Source organism: Porites lutea, chromosome 7 (genome assembly GCF_958299795.1).
Source record: "Porites lutea chromosome 7, jaPorLute2.1, whole genome shotgun sequence".
NCBI classification, from domain to species: domain Eukaryota; kingdom Metazoa; phylum Cnidaria; class Anthozoa; order Scleractinia; family Poritidae; genus Porites; species Porites lutea.
Window position 1 is genome coordinate 15643131 of NC_133207.1, and position 22959 is coordinate 15666089.

Below are 22959 nucleotides of genomic sequence, written 5' to 3' on the forward strand. Positions count from 1 at the left end.
TTTGAAATCCGCCCAGAAACAGCTAGATTCCACAGTCGAATCTTCACTGTAATACAACACTTCAAACAACCTAGACATCATTTTCCCAGATTTGTTACTCATTTTACGTCTTCCTGTTTTTTTTTTTTTTTTTTTTGAGACACGAAGCAGGGTAGAAAGGCAAAAACTAAACCCAACCTATTGACCGAGAAACAAACTGACCCTTCCTGCGAGAAATCTTTTCTTACGCCAGAGCAGTGACAGTCTAATTCTATCCATAATCACTCTATTTTCATAGCCGGATACCCAGCGGGAGCCTCTGCGGAGGAGAGAGCCATAATCAAACAATAAGTTTTATCTTGTTGTCAAAATCTTCAAGTCTTGTTACCTATCACTATAAGTAGATATGCCGATGACAACATCTTCCGCTTACGTCCATTTCCACTAATTTCTTCCACCTTGGCCTCCGTTTCCACACAAGTGACGTGTATAGGAGCGATTGAAAATTAAACTGAAAAAATTTATCTGCTTCTGTTTAGATTGATTACTACCACGCAGCATCTTGAAATTAGTCGACACTGGCACTTTATTTATGTCTGTTTGATGAGAATTGCATCAAACTAGTGCAGACTACGTAAACTTCTCATCGTTTTTACCATGCAGAAGGGAGATCTAGGGTAGACACTCAGACATGCTTTCATTTATACTGCACACAATCATGCATTGGTTTAAATTAATCCTGCTGATACATTCCTGTAAAATGGAAACAGTCTTGACTCGTTTAATTTTAGGGTGTGCAATGGAGGCAAAAGATGCAATTTTCAGTCTTTTTAGATGACTCTTCAAAAAGAAAACCGAGCTACAGAAGAGAACTACAAAACGTTCGTTTGTTAAGCCAATGAACCAAAAAAACTACTTTGCCTGAGGCCAAACACAAAAGCTTTTGTTCAAATTTTTTTACGCTTGAATGCAATCCACAGAAACATCTACTGTGCACTGGATTGTAGGCAAACCTAAAGGAAGAATTTTTAAAAAAGGAAAAGATATAGTAATAAGCATAATAACCCACTGAAGATCGTTTTCATGTGACGTCACGACATTTTTGCCGCCATATTGGTTTACAACCGGGGGTTACGTGTCTACGTGATGTATGCAAATGAAACACAAATAAAGTTCACATCACAAATCGTAGCCTCTATGCAATGGATTGTTCTGGAAGTGAAGGTAAATCAGATGAAAATGTTGAAGCTACGAAGCTGCAACAGCGAGTTAAAATAAAATTCTCTCGGTTGAAAAATTTGACAAGACACTTTGTTCACACGGAACCGTTCTATATTTTTGGGCAGTTCACACGCAACTGTCGAACCGTAATAAAAATTGCTTCCCTTGATCTACTGTTATTTGGACCCTATTAAGCGGTCACGGTCACCATTTCCGAAGTTACCTGTATTAAGGGGTCACTTAGCCATTCCCCGAGGGTGACCACTTAATACCGGTTCAACTGTATTTCCAAGCAAAGCGAGTAATTACACGACTCGTAAATTCATGTTCGCAATATCTGTTTTAGCCTGCGAAAACAGCCGTTTCCCCTCGCTCCTCGCTGCTGGCGAAACGTCCCCAGCGGTGAGGAGCGAGGGAAAACGGCTGTTTTCGCAGGCGATAAATGTTTGCATTTTTCCTCGCTTTTCCAGCTGAGTAACCACGCTTCCATGCAGCCAGGCCTTTGCCGTACAAAAACACGGTGTTCACAACTTGCCGTTAAAATTTTCGACAGTACCAGAAGCCGATTCCTGACAGTACCTAGTCGGCTAGGCGTCCACATTTTTTGTACGGTTAGCTTGGTTCCGTGTGAACGAAACACTTAACCGTACGAATTTTCGTCCAGTACTGTCTGAACGTAGACTAAGTCTACGAGGCAGGCTAACAATAATAGGCGCGACTTCAAAAGATGATGGATTAAAAAAAAAATTAAGGCATTTTAAGAAATTAAAAAAAACCGACTGCCGAATTTTTGTACCCTGTAACGGTAGATTTCGTTGCAAAGTTTTTCCTTGCTTATGTAAATGGGGAGACTTGCACTTTTTTTCTTAAAAGGGGAAAAAAGTTATACCCTTCGACTTGTCAAGGAACTGGCTTGCTAGTGTGAATGCTGTTTTATCCTGGTTGGATGTACTACTACTGTCAACTTTTCCTTTCTTCCTTTTTTACTGGAACAAGTATGGCTAGTAGGGAACGAGTCTTTTCTTTGATGAAATAGGGAGCTTAGCATCTACAACAGCGAGTGAATTCGCGATGCCTCAAACTTCTTCGGCCTTATTCCACCCGGTTCACATTAAAAATATTGGCGAATTTTTCTTGTTTTAAATTCAAAATGACTTAAACAACGTCCTTCATACAACGTAAAACTGGGAAGTTTCAAGTTGTAGTCGTGAAACAATGGCAAAGAAATGTACCAAAGATTGTACTGCACGTGCATAGTTGTTGTTTTGCTTAATAAACCTATTGCTTTCAACAATAAGGTAAACACAAAAGACACTAAAAAGAGCGTAGGAAAATAATAGCCACTGAAGAAAGAAAACATTCACTGTTCATGTAACCAAGGGAAACCCACTAAAGACACTCAAGATCTCTACATTACTGCAAACTAAAGTTTAGAACCCGCAAAAAACAACCGATCTTCAACAGGCCTAGCAAACAAGTGACGAAGATTGTACACATGGGCAGTAAGGGATGTGTATCCACCACGAATGAAAAGATGATTTGACCGATGAAAATACACGTAATCTAGGAAAGAATCGGTTGCGGGATGAGGATCGCTGGGTGTGCTGTAAAAAATAAAAACATGATTAATTAATAAATTAATAACAATAATAATAGTAATATTAGTAAAAATAAATAAAATATTAATAAGATAAGACATATTGATAGTCCCAGAGATTCCGGTTGACAAGAAAAAAAACGTCAACGGGGATGCAATCTGGATCCATGACATCACTAAATCCAAAATATATAAAATATCAGCAAGTCCACTGCCACAAACCTATGAGTGGTGCCGGATCTCCCAGTTGTAGACCTGGATCAGTACAATTAAACAAAAGAATAACACAAAAAAAATGTATGTTTAAACAAATTGCCCAATATTTCGGTTTGAAAACCAACCTTTTATATTTTCATTTTTCTTTTAGCCCCTGAAGAAGGTTTGTTTTCAAACCGAAATATTGGGCAATTTGTGTAAATATATATTTTTTGTTTTATTCTTTTGTTTACTTCTTCATCGCCTTGCCGTAAGGATCAGTTTGCCGTTTCATATCTCTAAATCCCCTGGGTCCCAATACCCAAGGGGCGTACTTAGGTACGAAGAGACTCGAGGAGCTAGGCTGCTTCGGAGGATTATATGTTACACGCGTGTTGCATACTGCCAGGCCAAATCAGCAATGACAAATATAACTTGTGTAGTGAAATAATGAGATGAGGACGTTGAGCTTTGTGAACTAAATAAACGCCTATAATACGTTACATTGGGCTGTACGATGCAAAGATAACTGATGTTTTCGTTGAGTGCCACTGTTTATTGCCGCTTTGTCTCCATGTTAAACGATCTGTTGGCCTTTTCATGAAAATATTTTAAGTTACACTTAATAATGACAAAATTTTCTTACCCAAACATCTCATCCAAATAGCTCAAGGACCCCTCCAAGACCTGTTGACCGCTGAGGTTACTTTTCTGTTCCGCAGACTCAGCAGTTTCAAGCCCAACAACCACGTGACAATTGTCGTCATTAACAGCCGAGCCACGTGACCACATCCATATTTCACTTGAAAATCCCCGTACACTGTAAATTTGATGAAGTTTCTCGGGCCAAAACCGGCGTTTGAATTGACAAATAATTTTCCACGCTCTAAGCATCTGGATCGTGTTTATGGCTCTGTTTTTATCAGCGGGAAGTTTTGGAACAAAAGTGACGTCCCCGTCTTTGAGGATTGTAAGCGGGACAGTAATGACGACGTATTTGGCTGTTATATTTTCCCCGTGTTGATTCTTCAAAAGAATTCTTCCACCGGCATTTAATCTGTGGCCGTCTTCATCTGCAAAAACAATAGCGCTCACTGAACGTGAAATCAACGCTTGCGTAGCGCGGGAAAGTTGCAAATGTTTTACAACAGAATGTTGCGGCATAGATAATCGACTTTGCACAGTTATGTAAACTTTTTCAACCAGACTACCATGACCTGGAGCCAGTTACTTCCAAACTAAGCCTTTGACGGGTGTTGTCCAGACCGGTTATACATTTTAGATCACTTTTATCCGCCTAAATTTAGGCCCAGTTCATACGTCGTGCTTCCGCAGTGCTTTTGTAGAACTTATTCAGTCGGCACGGGAGAAGCACGACCTATGAACTGGGCCTTTGTCCGCAATATTTACATCATGATATATGGAAAAAAATCAAACGACCTCACCTTTTATTATTAATAAAATTTTTTATTATTAATTTGTGGGAATTACCACGAGTCTAAACTGCAGGAAAACTGCCCGAAACAGGTCTTCTAAAACGTTCTGACATGTTTTCAAGTTGCAGGGTTTTAACACAAATATACTGGTAAAAAATCATTGTCTGTGACATAACAGGTTTTTTCTGTAATACTTCCTCCATTTTTTATTAAAGTAGCAGTAACACTTTAGACTGCAATACAGTCGTTAGTCCTTTATTCGTACGTATACGGTCCTCAGGCCAAACTTCTAAAATAAGTATGATAACGGACAAAGAGAGTCGGAGGTCGAGCATAGAACCTCGCGCTACTCGCGCGTTCTTGGGTGCGTGAAAGAAAACTAATGCCCTACGGTTTAACTTAAAGCGAACTTTAACATTGCACACCTGGTACATTCAAACATAGCAAGAAAAAGAAAAAACCTAAATGACAGTTAAAGAATCAAACATACATACTGTCTACTTATCTAAAAGATGAGTGTTTACTTCACAGATAGGTATTATACCTTACCTTTCCAAACGATTTTCTTAACTTACCAGTTGAGTCGTTTATCCACATCTGTGGTGTTATCTAAGTAATACTTTACCAGTTGGGAATATGATTCAGCAAGTCTGAAGTGTCAAACACAGGTAAAAAGTAAGGACAAGCTCCCCGAGAGGGACTTCATCAACAAACTCAAAAATTAGAACCACCTTGTACAGCATAATAAAAAGTAACACAGGAAGGGAATGCTCAGAAGCTTTCAGTTGAATGGTCACACTTTGGGATTTCATCCACAAACTCAAAAGTAAAACTACCTCTTGAAGCACAATAAACAGTACCACAGGAAAGCACTGCTCAAACGCTTTAATTTGAATGGCCACCCTTTCCGAGGTCATACTTGAATTCAAAAGTTAGGACCACCTCGCACAGCACAACCATTACTTTGTCCGAAGACATACTATCAAGTCATACTGTACGACCTACAAAGTACTGAGCTCACCTGCAATTTCCAAGGCCCCACTCAAATTTCGATTCCATTCTCCTTCTTCCTTCACGCACTCCATAATGTGTCAAAGACCCAGCTGAAATCCTTAGTTTCCAGTAGTCAATAATGTCCAAAATATCCTGCGACAATCCCTTGTCTTGAAGCCTTTCATTCAGGGAATCTGACAGTGAGCCATCTTCATTACCTTGGTGATTGTATCTACTGCTGATTATTTCTTTCCACGTATCTCTGGCGACTTTAATTTCTGGCTGTTTGCTGGACAGAGAGTAAAATTTTCCCTTGTAGTAAATTTTTCACCCTCTTCTTCATCTTTACTTTGGGCTGCCTGCAAGTTTCAGAGGGAAAATTTAATGGAGCAAGCAACTTTCAGGGAAATAGACGGTTTTAAGTTAACTTGGCAATGTTTAAAAGGTATGGAGTCCTTCTTGAGGTTAAATTTGTGATCTGAGAATCATTAACCACGGGTATTTATTTTTGTGCTAAACAGATGACAACAGACGAATAATGAATGCCGGATTAACCCATTCGCCGCTGTTCCGCCCGTAACCACGTCCCTTGAATCACTTAAAAGTGACGTAATCATTTTTGGCCGTCGAGGACAACTTGTGCAGGGTGAAGAGATTTTTTAAACCATACCAGGATGAGTACGTTTCAGTCTAGAACGCCGGAGAAAAAAAGCAAAAAGTTGGCTTGAAAATTCCAATGAAAATCTTGTTCCACTACCCGAGACGCATGTGTAGTAACACGTCATCAGTATGAAATTTATCCGCTCATTCCTCAGACGTCATTTTATGGACAAACCAGTGATGGCGTCACGAAAGATCGACTGTTTCTTCAGGTTACACCCGCATTTCCTTCCATCCGTTCCTAACAGTCTTCCCAAAAACTCCCGTCCCACCAAATGAAGAAATTCTTAATTGAACTTACAGGAAGGATAAGAAAGCCATTATTAAGAGCAAGCTTATTAACCAAAGTGTTTGATCCATGAATAAATTCTCCACCAAGATCAAAAGAACCAAAATTTTTGAAAGGCTGTGCTTGCTTCACCCTGTCACCCATTAAAATAAATAAAGCATGAAGCAGGTCTAGTTTCAGCAGGCTCTTTGCTTTGAACCACAAGCCGGTTTTTGCAGATAAGACGGTGATAGTTTGTGTACTGTTTCGATCAGTTTGTTGTCTATTCCATGCGAAATCCGGTCGTTTATCGGACCGCCAAGCGAAGTGGACAAAGTAATGTTTTGCTAACTATTTAAGTTGTTATGTAAGTCTTAACCAGGCACTTTTTTGCTGCAGCTCACTCAACTTAAAAATTTCTAGACTGAAATGGCACCTGCTTGAAACTTCAGGGAGTCAGATTACTGAATAAATGTTCTAAAATTTGCGTTATTTTAAATTTTCACAAGTTGAAATGCTTCTAGGGACCACTAGCTTACAGCCCGTCTTTAATCGGCCTTTGAATGACTTTTTATTGTTTCAAATTGCCAAGTAGTAGAATGAGGTGAATTTTGTGCTAACCTGATTTTCAAAACTCCAGTTTTTCTGAGATGTTTCCTATAGGATAAAACATCAGCATCTGACGTATTCAGTAGCTGTCTGTTCATCCCTCGGGCACATTTTGAGACAAGTTCAGTGATGGCCAGTTTCTTTGGTTACGAGATATGACGTCATAAGTAGCAAGTCATTTTTAAGTGAAAGTACATGTTTTTTCAACTTTTTTCAACAATGAAAGTAAATTTTGTGGCTAACATCATGCAACGTGCTTATTTATGTGTTATTTTTCACGTAAAGTACAAAAAATTACCATTTCTCCCGGCTTCAACCTGATTTCTAATTCTTGGCAAAATCCAAGATGGCGACCATTGTTGGTGACGTCACAGGCCTCTAGCAGCGCCATCACCCATAAAATATACCTTATCTTGTTAAGATCAAAGGCTTTCCACTAAAGCTAAAATCGTTTCGAAATACTGCAACATATCAAAAACTCCGGGGAGGGGTTCCACCCCTCCCTTGTACCACGGGTGGGTATGACATGACGTTGCTTGTACGTCCGAGGGTTAATCCGAGTTTCTTTTTCTTTTATTGGGAAGCATTTTCTCGGGTAATTTTCTCTACTCTTTTAACATCATCCAATCGTCATACTGAAGACAAAAAGAATTAAAATGAATTGGCTTTTTAACCTTTCAACTCTGAATTCAAATTTCGCACTAACCCCGGGTTATCTTAACCCAGCTTTGGACGACTCGACCCAGGTATACATGTGTATACTTTTGATTGTTTTAGACTGGGGCGAATTAGGCGTTTCCGTCTATTTATTTTAAATTAAAACCGTTCAGGAAATAAACTGAGAACAGAATATCGATTTTTCAGTTTCATTAGCGTTCTCAGTAAAGCTTTCATTCGTTAACCAGTAAAGCTGAAAAAACTTTTGCCTGGGGCCAAACACTAAAACTTTTGTTCAAAAATTGAATGAAATCGCAAAAATTGCGGATTTAGTTGGGGTCCTCTGCAACTCCTCCAACACTACTTTACAAAGATTCAGGGAATTTTTTTCAAAATGAACTAAATTGCAATAAACAGCTTTAAAACTTCCCGCCACCCGCTATTCTTTTTCCTTTTTTCAAGTTACTTTGGAGAAATATATATTCTATTTAAAAAGGGATTGACAATACTGTACTCGATGGCTTTTCCCTGGGATCATGAGATTTACTTCTGCATGAAATCTTACGTCAACAAACTTTTCGCCACGACGCCAATGGACTCTAAAAAATTGTATGTCAATATTTTACAAAAAAACAAGGTAATAAGTTCTGAGCGCGCCATTTCTTTCCTTTAATTATAGTTCTTAAAATAACACCTGCTGAGTTTTTTACCTATTATTCGTTGTTTGAAAGCATTGTTTGCGAGCAGAGGATCGTAACTAAGCGATAAAACCCGGAAACTAAAATATTAATAATTTCAAACGGTAAAACAGTAACTTGGCATGTGTGGTTGAACGTGACTTTTATACGAAACAATTTTGGAGACAAGAGTTTAACTTGCTTGCTCAAAGTGCGCACATAATTACTAGCTGATTTCCAGAAAATTCTTATCCACTCATTTCCCTGTCATTTGGACTTGAATGCAATTTGTCAAAAAAATGGTAATAGCCCTGTTGTGGTATATCAATTTAGAAATTGTGCAGAGGTGAAAAAACATTGTATTTTGGCTACAAATACAATGTGCGATTACAGAAGCCGTTGAATTCCGTTGAATTTGTGTGTAATGGCTAAGCGGATAGACAAAAATGGCGGTGATGACGTAACGTGAAAACCACCTATTAAAAGTGAGGCTAAGGGGAAAACCCTTGCGTTCTATATGGGCAATACAGACTTTTAAACTTGAATCAGAACTTAGGGATTGAAATCTTCTAACAATGAAACACCTTCCATTCTTTCCAGAAAATCAAACACGCGTCTGTTCGTGCTGGCGGCAATTATGTTTCTACGCTGGTATTCTCATAGTTTTGCCAACAAAACGACCTACCTACCGTATATGAGCGATGATATACAACTATTTCGAGAAAGATGGTCGGAAAAAATGTGCACGCAACAATCCCGAAAGGTAGTATGGGATATGATCAATACGCTATTCCTGACACTATAGCCGTGTCAAATCTTCTCACTATTATTGCTTTCCTTTAGCATTCGCAAACATACATCCGTGGCCTCTCTTGCCATTCTTTCAAATTTGTTGGAAGAACGGTGAACTCAAAACCACCCACAATACCTTTCGGGACTATCGCGTGCACTTTTTCCGACAACCTTTCTCGAAATAGCTGTATATGGCCTCAACCAAACGGACTTTAAGAAAGTCGACCGTTCTTGCGTTTCTGTACTGATTTGAAAAAAGCCTCAATTTTGTCAGTTCTGGCAAGAAACATTCACTGCAGCTATCCATACTAATTTCCCCGCAAGATGTCATTTCTCAAGGAACAGCGGCCTTTTAGCCTCAGGCATTTGATAAAAAAAAAAATGCGCGCGGGGCAGGCTGAGCAGTTTTGATTGACGTTAAATGGCGTTTTTATATATCATTTATAGTTTCATTTGAAATTCATTAATCTGGAAGATAGCCAAGTGCTGCTGACGACCTCCTTTCCAGAGAGAAACCATGATGGGATTTATGATGCTTTCAGCGTTCATCATCGTCAGCGCCGTAATTTGGTGCTTAAAAAATGGATGTAAACTCAATCGCCGAAGCCCTGAAGAGAATATATGCGAGTGTGATTCATGCCAAGAAGGTGAGCTTGTCTGTTTCGAACTCTGTTAGTCGGGCAGAAAGATTAATATTGGCCCGTTTTGTAAAAGCTGCTCCACGGCAAATTTCAAAATTATTGACAAGTATGACACTGAAATATCTATTTTAATGTTCTCAAACCATAGCCAAAGTCTTGAATAGATATTAACTTCACTAGCCTGATGAATTTCTTCAAGAATGACATTGAAATGCTTGGAAGAAAACCCGCCGCCCAAAAATAGCTAGGTTCCTCTAATCTCATCAAATTATACAACATATCCAACCACCTAGATGTAATTTTCTCAGATTTGTTGCCCATTTTACGCGTAACTGGCGTTCCATCGACCAAGAAACAGTGAAAGAGAATTCCGAGAATTCTTCATGCGCGCGATCTTCTCCTTCGTTTTATTGTCTGGCCACGCGCTAAACAAGACGGTGAACTACGACTCCTGCAAAACCGTACACCCATATATTTAACAGTGGAGGTGTATTATCACGCATTTTTTAACTGCTAGTTTGCTTTCCGTTTGTTACAGAACTAAAAGAACACGCGAACATGACGACTTCGGTTCTGGTTGAGTACTGAAGCAGAACCCCGCTAAGATTCTTTTATTGTGAAATATTTTATTAAGTTATGCCATCTTGAAATTTGTGTCTCGATGTGTATGGACTCTGTACATGAAAAGAACAGTACTGGGCGATCAAGTTCTTATGGTGCAAAACTATAACCAGCAGGGCGTGATTTACTGTACAGCTTTGAATTACCTTTCATGTTCTTTCGATATAATCTTCGAGGTTTAATCTATGAGCAACAATAATTATTTCAAAGATTAGAGAGATTTGGATCAGTCAAGAGTTCTTACAGCAGTGCCGTCTTGCTAACTTGGACCGGACTAGTAACTAAAAGACGACGACCCTGTCCTCTAGCATTTAAAGTAACGTATGCCTTGAGCGAGCCAGTACTTTACCAAACTTTAATTATCCCCTTTCGAGTTTGTTTAAGTCGGACAATTTTGCAGTCCGTTAACAGCGCCCAAGATGACAGTCCACTTCCCTCCATAACCAAACAATAATTTTATCACGTTGTCAAAATCTTCGAGACTTGTTACCTATTCACTATCAGTAGATATGCAGATGACAACAATGTTGTTTATTTCCTTTTTCAATAATCGGAATTTTTTCCGCCTTGGCCTCCGATTCCACACGAAGTGTATAGGCGCGAAAATCAAAACTTATCTCATGCTACTGTTTAGATTGATTACCACCTCGTACAGTCTTGAAAATATTGGACAATGGCACTTGATTTTTGTCTGTTTGATGAGAAGTGCATCAAACTAACGGGCATGAGCATCAGCTGACTGTGTCCCTTTAATAATGGAGATCGAATGCAGACATTTAGTCATGCGTTGATGAATACTCAATATTTAATCCTGCTTATACGTTCCTGTAAACTGGAAACAGTCTTGACTTGTCTGATTTTAGGGAGTGCAATGGAGGCAAACGAGGCAATTTTCTGCCTTTTAATATTATAACCATTCAAAAAGAAAACCGAGTGAAGCTGAAAACGACATTTTCCATTAGACCTATAAAGCTTTAGTTTGTTAACCAATGAACCTAAAAAAACAAACTCCTCCATTTGCCTGGGGCGAAACAAAAACTTCTGTTCAAATTCAATTACGCATGAATGCAATCTGCAAAAATTTATACTCTAACTGTCCCGCTGGATTGTAGGAAAGCCTAAAGAAAGAATTCAAAACAGAAAAAAAAATACATTAAATACATTCGAAAGTTAGTCGAACCTCTCCACAACGGCCACCTTGGGGACAGAAGAAATTGGCCGTTGCGGAGAGGTGGCCGTTATGGGCAGGTAGGGGTGTGATAAATATGACAAATTCTTTTAGGGAGTACAACATGTTTATTGTGTTAAGTTCATACTTACTGTATCCCATAGTGATGATTCTAAATTCAGTCACTATAGAGACAAAATAAACAAAACACTTGAATAATGTCTTCAATTAAAATGCTAACATGACAAACGAGCAAGGTTTGCAACATTCGCTATAAGTATCGTAGATAATTTATGCTTACTGCAGCATTATAAATGGCACACAGTTGAAATACGATTGCCGCGATAAATCATCAACGCGTCATATGGATCAATTTTCATGACCATTCTCCACTTTTTCATCGCATCAGTCGCTGAAAAACTGGCCTTCGTCGAGAGGTTATTTTGGCAGTTAGGACACTCTCTAGTGGCCGTTGACGTTGTAGAGAGGTTTTTGTTTAAAAACAAAAGTCAAGTATGGACTGTCCGGCGGTACAAAAGAAAGAGGCCGTTGTGGAGGGGTGGCTGTTAGAAGAGGTAACACACACAATAGGCTAGCCTGCACCAGAGACGGAACAAAACTTCTACCTGGGTTAGATTACGTCTACAACACAGGCTAACACGCATTAGTAAAACCCAACTAGTGGTCTATTATCAATGCTGCGTTCTGATTGGTTGAGCTACTACTAGGCTATATATTATATAGCCTATAGCTATATATTATATAGCTATATCGGATGGGTTGCGATCATTGAAATGGCTTCCTATTAGAGAGAAACTCATTCTAAATGACGCTACTATGATGCACAAATGTATTAACAAGCTTGTTCCAGACTATCTTGCTGATATGTTTAAATCACGTTCTCAAGTCCATAATAGACAAACTCGATCATCTGGTGCTTTGGATATACCTTTATGTCGCCTGTCAACAGGGCAGCGCTCCTTTGCTTTCAGAGGAGCCAAACTCTGGAACTCCTTGAATGATAACATTAAGTCCTTAAAATGCCCCAGGAATTTTAGACGTCATCTTGCAAATGTTTTATTAAGTTGATATATTATATTATTGATATATATTTTGTAATTATAATATTATTGTATTTACATTCTCAATTAATTTATGTATTTGTATTTTTTTATTCTATTGAGCTGAAAAGCCCACTTAGGGAGCATCAATAAAGTGTATGTATGTATGTATGTATGTATATTATAGCCCACCAGTAGCGAAAAGCGCGGGGTTTGATAACCAAAACAATGGCGGCTGAATCGCGTTTTGCTAGCTAAAGTTGTTTTGTCTCGATATTTTTGACCAACTAGTTGGATTTTACTAAAACAATTATTCCTCTCTCCCTCATGACCTCTGAGTCAATAGCCCATTCGGCCTTCGGCCTCATGGGCTATTGACTCAGAGCCCATTCAGACTCGAGGAATAATTGTTAAAAAGATTATATAAAAGGTAACAAGCGACTGCCGAATTTTTGTGCTTAGCAACAGCATTTTGCAACAGAAGATTCGGCTGCAAAGTTTTTCCTTGATCGTGGCTTGATCGAGTGAATGCGGTTTCCGTCCTGATTGGATGTGTGTATCGTCAATTTTCCTTTCAGCTTTGTTTACTGGAACGACGTATGACTAGTAGGGAACAAAGTCTTTTCTTTGATGAAATAGGGAGCTTAAGCATCTACAACACCGATGGTAGCGAAAACGTCACACAAAAAGTCAATTCACGCTGCCTCAAACTTCTTCGCCCTTATTCCATCTCGTTCAAATTGAAAATCTTGGCGAATTTTTCTTGTGTCAAATTCAAAATGACTTAAACAACAACTGTATCATTGTTCTGAAAGAGAAAAAAGAAAATCGTTTTCTCATGTTCACTCGTCCTTCATACAACGTAAAACTAGGAAGTTTCAAGTTGTATTCGTGAAACAGCGGCAACCAAATGTACCAAAAAGTGTGCTGCAAGTGCAAAGTGGTTGTTTTGCTTTTTTCCTGTTCTCGTTGCCGTCGCCGTAGTCGTTGCTAAAGCTCCCTGGCGCTGTCTCAAAATGGCACCACTTAAAAACGCTAAACTAAGATGTACTGCATGAAATCGACTCATTCTCCGGCAATCACGAGTGGTCTGAAACAATAAGGTAAGCACAAAACATAAGAAGAAGATCGTAGGAAGAAAGAAAAACCTTCAATGTTTTCATAACCAAGGGAAACCCACGAAAGACACTCAAGATCTTCACCTTACTGCAAACTATAGTTTAGAACACGATCCTTTTTAGCTGCAAGACAAACTTGATCTGCCACGCGGATTCCGGTTTCTATCGCAGTTGGCACAGTTGAACAGGATCGAAGACTTGTAGCTTCACCCGCAAAAAACAAGCGATCTTCAACAGGCCTAGCAAGCACGTGACGAAGATCGTACGCATGGGCAGTAGGGGATGTGTATCCACCGCGAATGAAGGGATGGTTTGACCAATGAAAATACTCGTAGTCCAGGAAGGAATCGGTCGCAGGACGAAGATCGCTGGGTGTGCTGTGAAAAATAAATAAATAATTAAATAATAACAATAATGATAATAATAATGATAATAAAATAAATAAGAGAAGACATATTGGTAAGATAGTCCACAGAGATTCCGGTTAACAAGACGAGACTTGATTTTGAGGAAAACGTCATATTCGTCATGTGAGTGGGACAAAACGTTTGACCCCCCAACGGGGATGCAATCTGGACCTATGACATCACTAAACCCCCCCCCCCGGTCCCAAATACCGAACAGGCGCACTTAGCTACGGGGAGATTCATGAGGAGCTAGGCCGTTTCGGAGGTTTATGTGTGTCACGCGAATCATAACTTGTGTGGTGAAAAAATGAGAGAACGTTGAGCTTTATGCACTAGACGCCTATAACAGGCGTACACTGGGCTGCACGATGCAATAATGAAATGGTTTGGAAAGCGTATAACATACCTAATGCAGGGATGATATGGGGCCGTTCTTTTTCGTAAACACTGACTTTTTGTTTCCTTTTACCACGAAATGACCTCGGCGTTTTCATTGAAAAATTTTGAGTACATAGATATATCAACATTTTCTTACCCGAACATCTCATCCAAATAGCTCAAGAATCCCTCCAAGACCTGTTGACCGCTGAGGCTACTTTTCCGTTCCGCAGACTCAGCAGTTTCAAACCCAACAACCACGTGACACTTATGGCTCTGTTTTTGTCAGAGTGAAGTTCTGGAACAAAAGTGATGTCCCCATCTTTGAGGATTGTAAGCGGGACAGTAATAACGACGTACTTAGCGGTTATAATTTTCCCGTGTTGATTCTTCAAAAGAATTCTTCCACCAGCATTTAAACTGTGGCTGTCTCCATCTGCAAAAAAATAGTGCTCACTGAACGTGAAAATAAATACTTACGGAGAGTTGCAAATGTTTCAAAACAAAATGTTGCATAGAAAATCGACTTTACACAGTTACGTCAGCGTTTTAAACCAGACTTCCCTGACCTGGAGCTAGTTACACCCAAACTAAGCCTTTGACGGGCGTTATCCAGACCGGTTGTACATTTTAGATCACTTTTCCGCCGAAATTAAGGCCCAGTTTATACGTCGTGCTTCCGCAGTGCTTTTGTCAAACTTATTCACAAATTAAGTGGGCATGGCAGAAGCACGACGTATGAACTGGGCCTTAGTCCGCAATAGTTACAAGAGGAAAAATGACAACAATCAAACGACCCTACCTTTTATAAAAGTACCATTTCTCGATCTCAAAGTTTTTATTATTAATTTTTGGCAATACCACGAGTCTAAACTGTCTTCTAAAACGTTCTGACGTCTTTTCAAGTTGCAGGGTTTTAACACAAGCACACTGTCTTCTTCTCGTTAAAAGGAATTTCGGAAAGCAGAGACTTTTTTATCAATGCGCTAAGGAATGGAACTTTTTAGACGCATCTTTTAAAGAAATTAACTCTCTTCTTCTTTATAAACAGAGCAGTAAAAGCTGTATATTTTAAACATTTACAGCTTTTAATATTTAATTTTAATCTATCTGACATTTTAACATTTTTAACCTGTAGCTTTTATTAGTTAAATTTTTGTTCTTAACTTTCTACTTATCATTACCGATTACGTATTCATTTATCTAAGATCATTTATTTTTCTATTGTTTTACAGGGCGTCAGTGAATATCAATCTTTGTGAAGTGAGCTCCCTGTATAAAGATTGTCATTATTATTGTTATTATTATTATTATTATTATTATTATTAAAAATCGCCGTCCATGACATCACAGGTTTTTTTCTGTAATACTTCGTTCAATTTCAATCATAATAGCAGTAACACCTTAGACCGCAATACAGTCGTTAGTCTTTTATTCGAACGTATACGGTCCTCAAGCCAGACTTCTAAAACAAGTGTGATAACGGACAAAGAGGGTCGGAACAGGCACGTGTGTCGAGCCTAGAGACTCGCGCACTTCCGGGTGCTTTAAAGTAAACTGATGCACTGCAGTTTAACTTGAAACTTTAACATTGCACACCTTGTACATTCAAGCATAGCAAGAACAGTTAACGTAAATGACAGTTACAGAATCAAACATACATACTGTATACTTATCTAAAAGATTACTGTTTACTCCTTACCTTTCCAAACGATCTTCTTAACTTGCCAGTTGAGTCGTTTATCCACATCTGTGGTGTTATCTAAGTAATACTTTACCAGTTGGGAATACGATTCAGCAAGTCTAAAGAATCAAGCACATGTAAAAGTAAGGGCTAACTCCCCGAGAGGGACTTCATCAACAAACTCAAAAATTAGAACCACCATGTACAGCATAATAAAAAGTAACACAGGAAAGGAATGCTCAGAAGCTTTCAGTTGAATGGTCACACTTTAGGATTTCATCCACAAACTCAAAAGCAAAACCACGTTTTGAAGCACAATAAACAGTACCACAGGAAAGCACTGCTCAAACGCTTTAATGTGAATGGCCACACTTTACGAGTTCACACTTGAATTCAAAATTAAAGTTAGGACCACCTTGCACAGTACAACCATTACTTTGTCCGAAGACATACTATCAAGTCATACTGTACGACCTACAAAGTACTGAGCTCACCTGCGATTTCCAAGGCCCCACTCAAATTTCGATTTCATTCTCCTTCTTCCTTCACGTACCCCATAGTGTGTCAAAGACCCAGCTAAAATCCTTAGTTTCCAGTAGTCAATAATGTCCAAAACATCCTGCGACAATCCCTTGTCTTGAAGCCTGTCATTCAGGGAATCTGACAGCAAGCCATCCTCATTACCTTGGTGATTGTATCTACTACTGATTATTTCTTCCCACGTATCTCTGGCGACTTTAATTTCTGGCTGGTTGCTGGACAGAAGGTAAAATTTTCCTCTGTAGTAAATTTTTTCACCTTCTTCTTCATCTTCACTTTGGGCTGCCTGCAAGATTCAGAGGAAAAACGTTACGCAGCTCAGGAACATAAATGGTTTTCAAGTAAAATTTGAAACGTTAAAATGATAGCTAGTGACCATCATAGGGTTAAGCTGGGTGTCAAGCTGGGTTATATTTGTGATCTGAGGATTATTAACCAAGGGTAACGATTGCAACAGATAAATAATTAATAATTAACCCCCTTGCCCCTGTTCCGCCCGTAACTGCGTCCCTTGTGTCACTTGTGACGTCATCAGTTTCGGCGGTCAATGTCAAATTTGTCTGCTAACTTGTGCAGGTTGAAGAGAGCATTTCAAATCATACCAGAATGAGCACTGTTCAGTCAAGGAGACCCGAGGAAAAGGCAAAAAACCATGTAAAGTTGACCCGAAAATTACGATGAAAGCCTTGGTCCACTACCAACCTGCACTTCCTTCCATCTAATCCTACACAGGAAGCTAGCATTTTGCTTTTACTTTGCATATTGGTATACAGAAGGTTGCGAAGTGAATGAAGTTCAAACGGCTTTTTGGTAAGATTTAGCACTTAAATAATAGCCAGACAGTGACTAGGAAACTGCCCGACTAGCTTCAAAACGCGTTTCTTGGCAAAAATCCCAAGGGCGAATGGGTTAAAGACATGTTCACAAATTTTCGGAACTCTCTTTGATGTTTTGAATCTTTTAAAAAGTCTGGTGTTATAGTGCCTCTAGTGCTCTTTATTGACTTTCAGTGAAACAGGACTTTTTTGTTTTGATTTGGTTTGTTTGATTGTTTTTCTTGGGCAGGGGTGGAAGGGGGAAAAGGGATTTTCATTTGGCCTGATCAGCTACTATCATAAAAGAGGACCAACTGTCATATATCCAGACATTGAGCAGTGATTTTGTCATAAATAGTTATGGCGAGTCCTGGGACTCATCTTGTGAAAAATCATGAGTCCCAGTCTGGAACCAATGAGTCTCAGTTAAAAAAAAGAGTCTGAAATTGAATGCTTGGGTCTTTATGTAACCAGACAGTTAAACTGAAGACAGACCCCAAAACTATGTATTACAGTGCACTGAAATTAAAATATAGTCTTTCTATTTTAAAGCACAACAAAGGCTAAATGAAATATGCATCGTTTAACGACAGCCATAATAACTTTCACAGAAATTACACGAACGGGATTTTTCTACAAATACAAAAGTTCAGGTCAATCGATAGATCTCTGTGTCCTACAGAACGCATATATCATGAATTACTTTGCATATTTGGGGATTTTTATGTGTCAGGAATGCAGGACGCAGAGGCAACAAAATCACTGATTGAGGTGGTGGGGAGGGTAGGGTGCACTCATCCAAGCCTTGACATAGGGCAAGGGTTTCAATATTAAAAAGCTGCAATTGGCGACAAAATTATTTGAGACACTTTGCCCTAAAGGGCCTTTCTAACGTTTTACCGACTTTGAAAAATGAAGCTTCCCCTCCCCCATCCCCTCCATGCAATGTTGTGCCGATGTTGCTGTCTGTTAAGATTTTAGGGAGAGGGGGCCTTACAGTCCCTTTCCTCGTCATTGCGGCCTATTTCACCATTGGCATCCACTTTATCCCTTTAGGTCCCAAGAGTGACCAACATCAATTTTCTCCAAACATCATCAGCAGATCATCAAGAGTAAAGGTTATGAGAATTAATAAACTGATTACCAAAGGGAGAACACTTCGATCTTAAACCAAATTCTCTCAACCATTCTTAAAACAAATGTATGGAGATCAGTTTGGAGAATTTGCATTTGCATCTTGGAGCTTAAAGGGTTAATGTGTAAAAGGTTATTTAGAACCCTGGATAAGGTGAGCCCGCTATTGAAGATAAATCTCCTAATTAAGCTGGTTTTGTGGTCCTTTTTTGGTCCAAAAAATGGGGTGGCAAATCACCTGGGCACCTCTCCGGGGTGGAGGCTAATGGGGATGTGCCGCTGGAAGGGGTCGCATTTTCATGACTGGATTGACTAAAATGGGGTCGCATTTTCAACAGAGTTACTAGAATGGGGTTGCACATTTTTGGATTTTTGGGGGTAACACAGTTCTTCATTTACGGTTAGCAAACGTACCAGAATGTTTGCACTGTAGGTGAAAATTGAAGTGTTCCTCATTCAGTTTAAAAAAATGGGTCAATTCATAAAAATAGAAAGTGACTGAGTTGGGATCGCAAAAATTACATATTTGCCCATAAGTGACTAAGATGGGGTCTATAATATTGGCCACAGAATAGACTATAATGGGGTAAGGGCTCTGAGAGGCCAGCAGCACATACCCAGCAAAAATTTACCCAAGTAACCCCCCCCCCCCCCTCCCTTTGGGGGCACCTCTTCTAGATCTGCCACTGGTATCTCCCTTTGAGGGGTTATGGCATCAAGAAACTGAGGCAATAAGAGTCACTGGTACACATGTTATACTTACAGGAAGGACAAGCCAGCCATTATCCAGAGCAAGCTTATTAACGACAGTGTTTGATCCACGGATAAATTCTCCACCAAGATCAAAAGAACCAAAACCTTTGAAAGGCTGTGCTTGCTTTACTCTGCCACCTACAAAAATATATAATTACAAAATATAACATCTCAGTTAAGCTCATTTATTGTGCCAAATATCAATGGCAGGCCACATGGCTCATACTAAAAAAAATGCACTTTATCTGAGTGTCAATGTATTTTGCATGAAAGTACTAATTGGGGACACTATTTTCATGTCTTCAACTGGAGACGGGCTCACCATTTTACAATGGTCAATTGAGCCCCAAAAGACATGTGAATGATGAATGATTTTATACACAGATTCAAATGCTGTGATGACATCAAAATGTATAAAATGATACAGAATAGCAAAACATGAAAGCCATTCCCAGCAGCCTTTGGTAAACTTTAAAATCATTTGACTTTTTTCAGTGTTTCTAATGGGGGTGCTTTTGATAAGATGGTTCTTACAGTTGACTCCTGATAACTTGAACCCTCGCCAACTTGAACCTTGCACTTGTGAGTTATTACTTATAATAAGTTATAACTCAAAAGTAAGGTCTTATAAGAAGCACCCCATTAGAAACATAAATATCTGCCATTGCTAGGAGGGTCCACTGGGGAGGCTTGAAAGAGAAGGGGGGGTGTGGCTAATTAACTTTCTTCCCCTAAAAAGGGAGGGGCTTAATAGAGAAAAGGGGCTTATTTAAGAGGGGGGCTTAATAGAGGATTTATGGTATCTTACTTTGGAAACTAATTTCAAACTCTTTCTGGAACTACTTCTCACACTATTACTGGTATAAGAAAAATACTGCATATTCAAAGCACAGAAAAGGTCAAAACAATCAACCTACCTAGGTAGTTAGCAGCCTCTAACAGAACTACATCAAACCCAGCCTCAGACAGCGATAATGAAGCACTAAGGCCTGCTAGACCTCCACCAACAATAACAACTTGATTATCAGGAGAAGGACCTGCTAATCCTTTAATAAGATAGAGAAAAGTTTTTGAAGACTTTTAATGTTTTCGTTTACATTATATGGCTGCTGAAAAAATACTGATCAGTGGTTTCATTGTTGACTTTTGCAATTTCTTCTGACCAACTTTTTTTTTACATTATGGCCCACAATAAGGACAGAAACATATGTTTAAATTATAAACACTTAAAGGTGATTTTTAGAGAATACAATACAATGGATGCCAAAACAATAATGATATTTCTAGTCAAGAGTTTATTTATTTATTTTTTAATATGTCAAAATACTTTATTAAAATCTTATAAACAGCTACACACAAAACTTCAGTAAAATACTCATAAAAAGAAAGCGTCAATATCAATACAAAATTCCGGCAAAACCCCTTTGCAATTCAAAATTCCAAGAAATCACATAGAATCAAAAGTCAAAAGTCCCAGTGGATGAGTTTATTCTATTAATACTTTATATATCATTTTCTTGAATTATACAGCCAATCAAACACACCCTATTTAAGTAAGAGAAGGCCATCTTGCTTTGTATTTAAAAGGACTAAGACATAGAACTTAGGTCATAGCAAGAACAACCGCAGCTAGTGACTAAACAATAATTTGAACACAGGTAACTGGCAACCACTCCACCATGCCCTCTCCTAAACATTAATTTTTCTAAAATGTAAATTATGCAAACATATATTTTATTTACCATTCCAAGGAAAAGATGACTGGACTGCACTTAACATCAATGTTGAACTTTCATTTACTGTTTTCATACAGCTTTGAATACACTGGGCTTCTTGTCTTCCTTCTTCTGAAACACTTAGGGAAGTAATGAGATCTTCACAAATCTTTAAAACAGCAGAGGTTTCCACATAATCTCTCACCACTCCATCCTCAACTTGAAAATTGGGAATCAAATCAGGTTTGTAAACAAGGACACAAATGTCACTTGAAATTGAAGAGGCTTTGGTATCTATAAGGCGAAATCCTGCCAAATATAAACACTTGGATTGTTGAGACCAGCCATATTTGCCAGCTAATTTCAGTCTATGATTCTTGGTCAAAACACTGAAGATTTCATTACACCTTTTATGTCCACTTTGCTGGGCAAACTGCAAAAATTGAAAATAAAATGTTACGTTACAAGGCATAACTATTCAGAAATTATAATCTAATAACTGTACATAATCTAAGTCCTAAAACCAATTTCTCAATATAGAGGAAAATACAAAAAAACAATACAAGAGGTGAAGAGATTTTTGTCATATTCTCCCTCTTTAATAATATTATCACATTCAATGCTACTCAATGCTGCATTTGTTAGTTGGTATTTCAATGCACTATATCTATCAGGTTCAGCCCCCCAGAGGGTGGGGGGTACTCCCTCTAATGGCCTATATATGGAGGCTTCACCCAGAAGGGGTGCCTTTCTCAGGCCTTAGGTATATGAAAGTGTGGGGAATCCATTAGTTGAAGTATATGAAAGGGTAGGAAAATCTGTCATTTTGATCTGTAGAACGGCTAACAGACGCATTTTGAAGAAACATTCTGGTTGTGTGATTTGTTTATATTTTAACCTAGACAAGGCATTTAAAGCAGGGTTGTAAAGTTCTACTTAGTTATGTAAAAGGACTAAGTACCATTTGTTTATAGAAGGAATACGAAGAGGGTACCTTTTCTGACAAAAATGGTATATAAAAGGACAAGGGGTTGGACCTCGGGGCACTGAGTCTCAAAGCTTTTCAGAGTACCCGATCAGTTTTCAGCTCTTTACAGGAAGGTTAGAAAAATAGTAAATTCTGAAAGCTTTTCAGAGTACCCAATCAGTTTTCAGCTCTTTACAGGAAGGTTAGAAAAATAGCAAATTCAGAAAGTATCTATACGCCAGTCTTGCTTTCCCAGCCCCTAAGGGAACACCTCCACCTCTCCCCAAAATAAAAAAAAGGAACAAAAAGAGAAAAAAAATAGAAAAACAACAAAAACAATGAAAATAAAATAAGAATAAATGGAAAGCATTATTTCCCTTCTCAACCTAAAAGAGGCTCATTAGACATTCGCTGAAAATAGATGCTCCCTAATTTTTAAGACCCATACATATGAGAGTTGTAAGTAAGCTTAAATATGAACCTTATTGAGAATAGAGATGGCCTCCCTCAGTAGCTCTCGTGTGCTTTCAATCTCCTGATCAATCAGATCATTCCAGTTTAATATCTTTACAAATCCATAGTTCCCACCGGTAAAGTACTGAACAAACAGGCTACAAACAACAATGGATAAACTCCCTTTTGTGTAAAATCCCTCCTCGTCCAAACCAACAAGGATAGTTTTCATTTGGACTTTCATGAGCTGCCTCTTCCGAAGAGCATCTTTGATATAGTGTGTATTGCTGCTGTCAACAATTTTTAATAGGTATTCTTCGAGATCCCCATTGTTAGGGAGGAATTCTGTAGCTAAGTCCAGGATTCGCATTGTAGTGTTGCGGGAAGATTTCTGCATGGTGCGTGAACTCGTTGTGTGAC

General features: G+C 38.8%; 2 pseudogenes; both read right to left on the reverse strand.

Moving 5' to 3' along the window:
- Positions 1-2623: 2623 nt before the first annotated feature.
- LOC140944501 (uncharacterized) lies at positions 2624-6514 on the reverse strand (annotated as a pseudogene).
- A 7264-nt stretch (positions 6515-13778) lies between these two features.
- Positions 13779-22936, reverse strand: LOC140944502 (probable flavin-containing monoamine oxidase A; annotated as a pseudogene).
- Between the last annotated feature and the right edge of the window lie 23 nt (positions 22937-22959).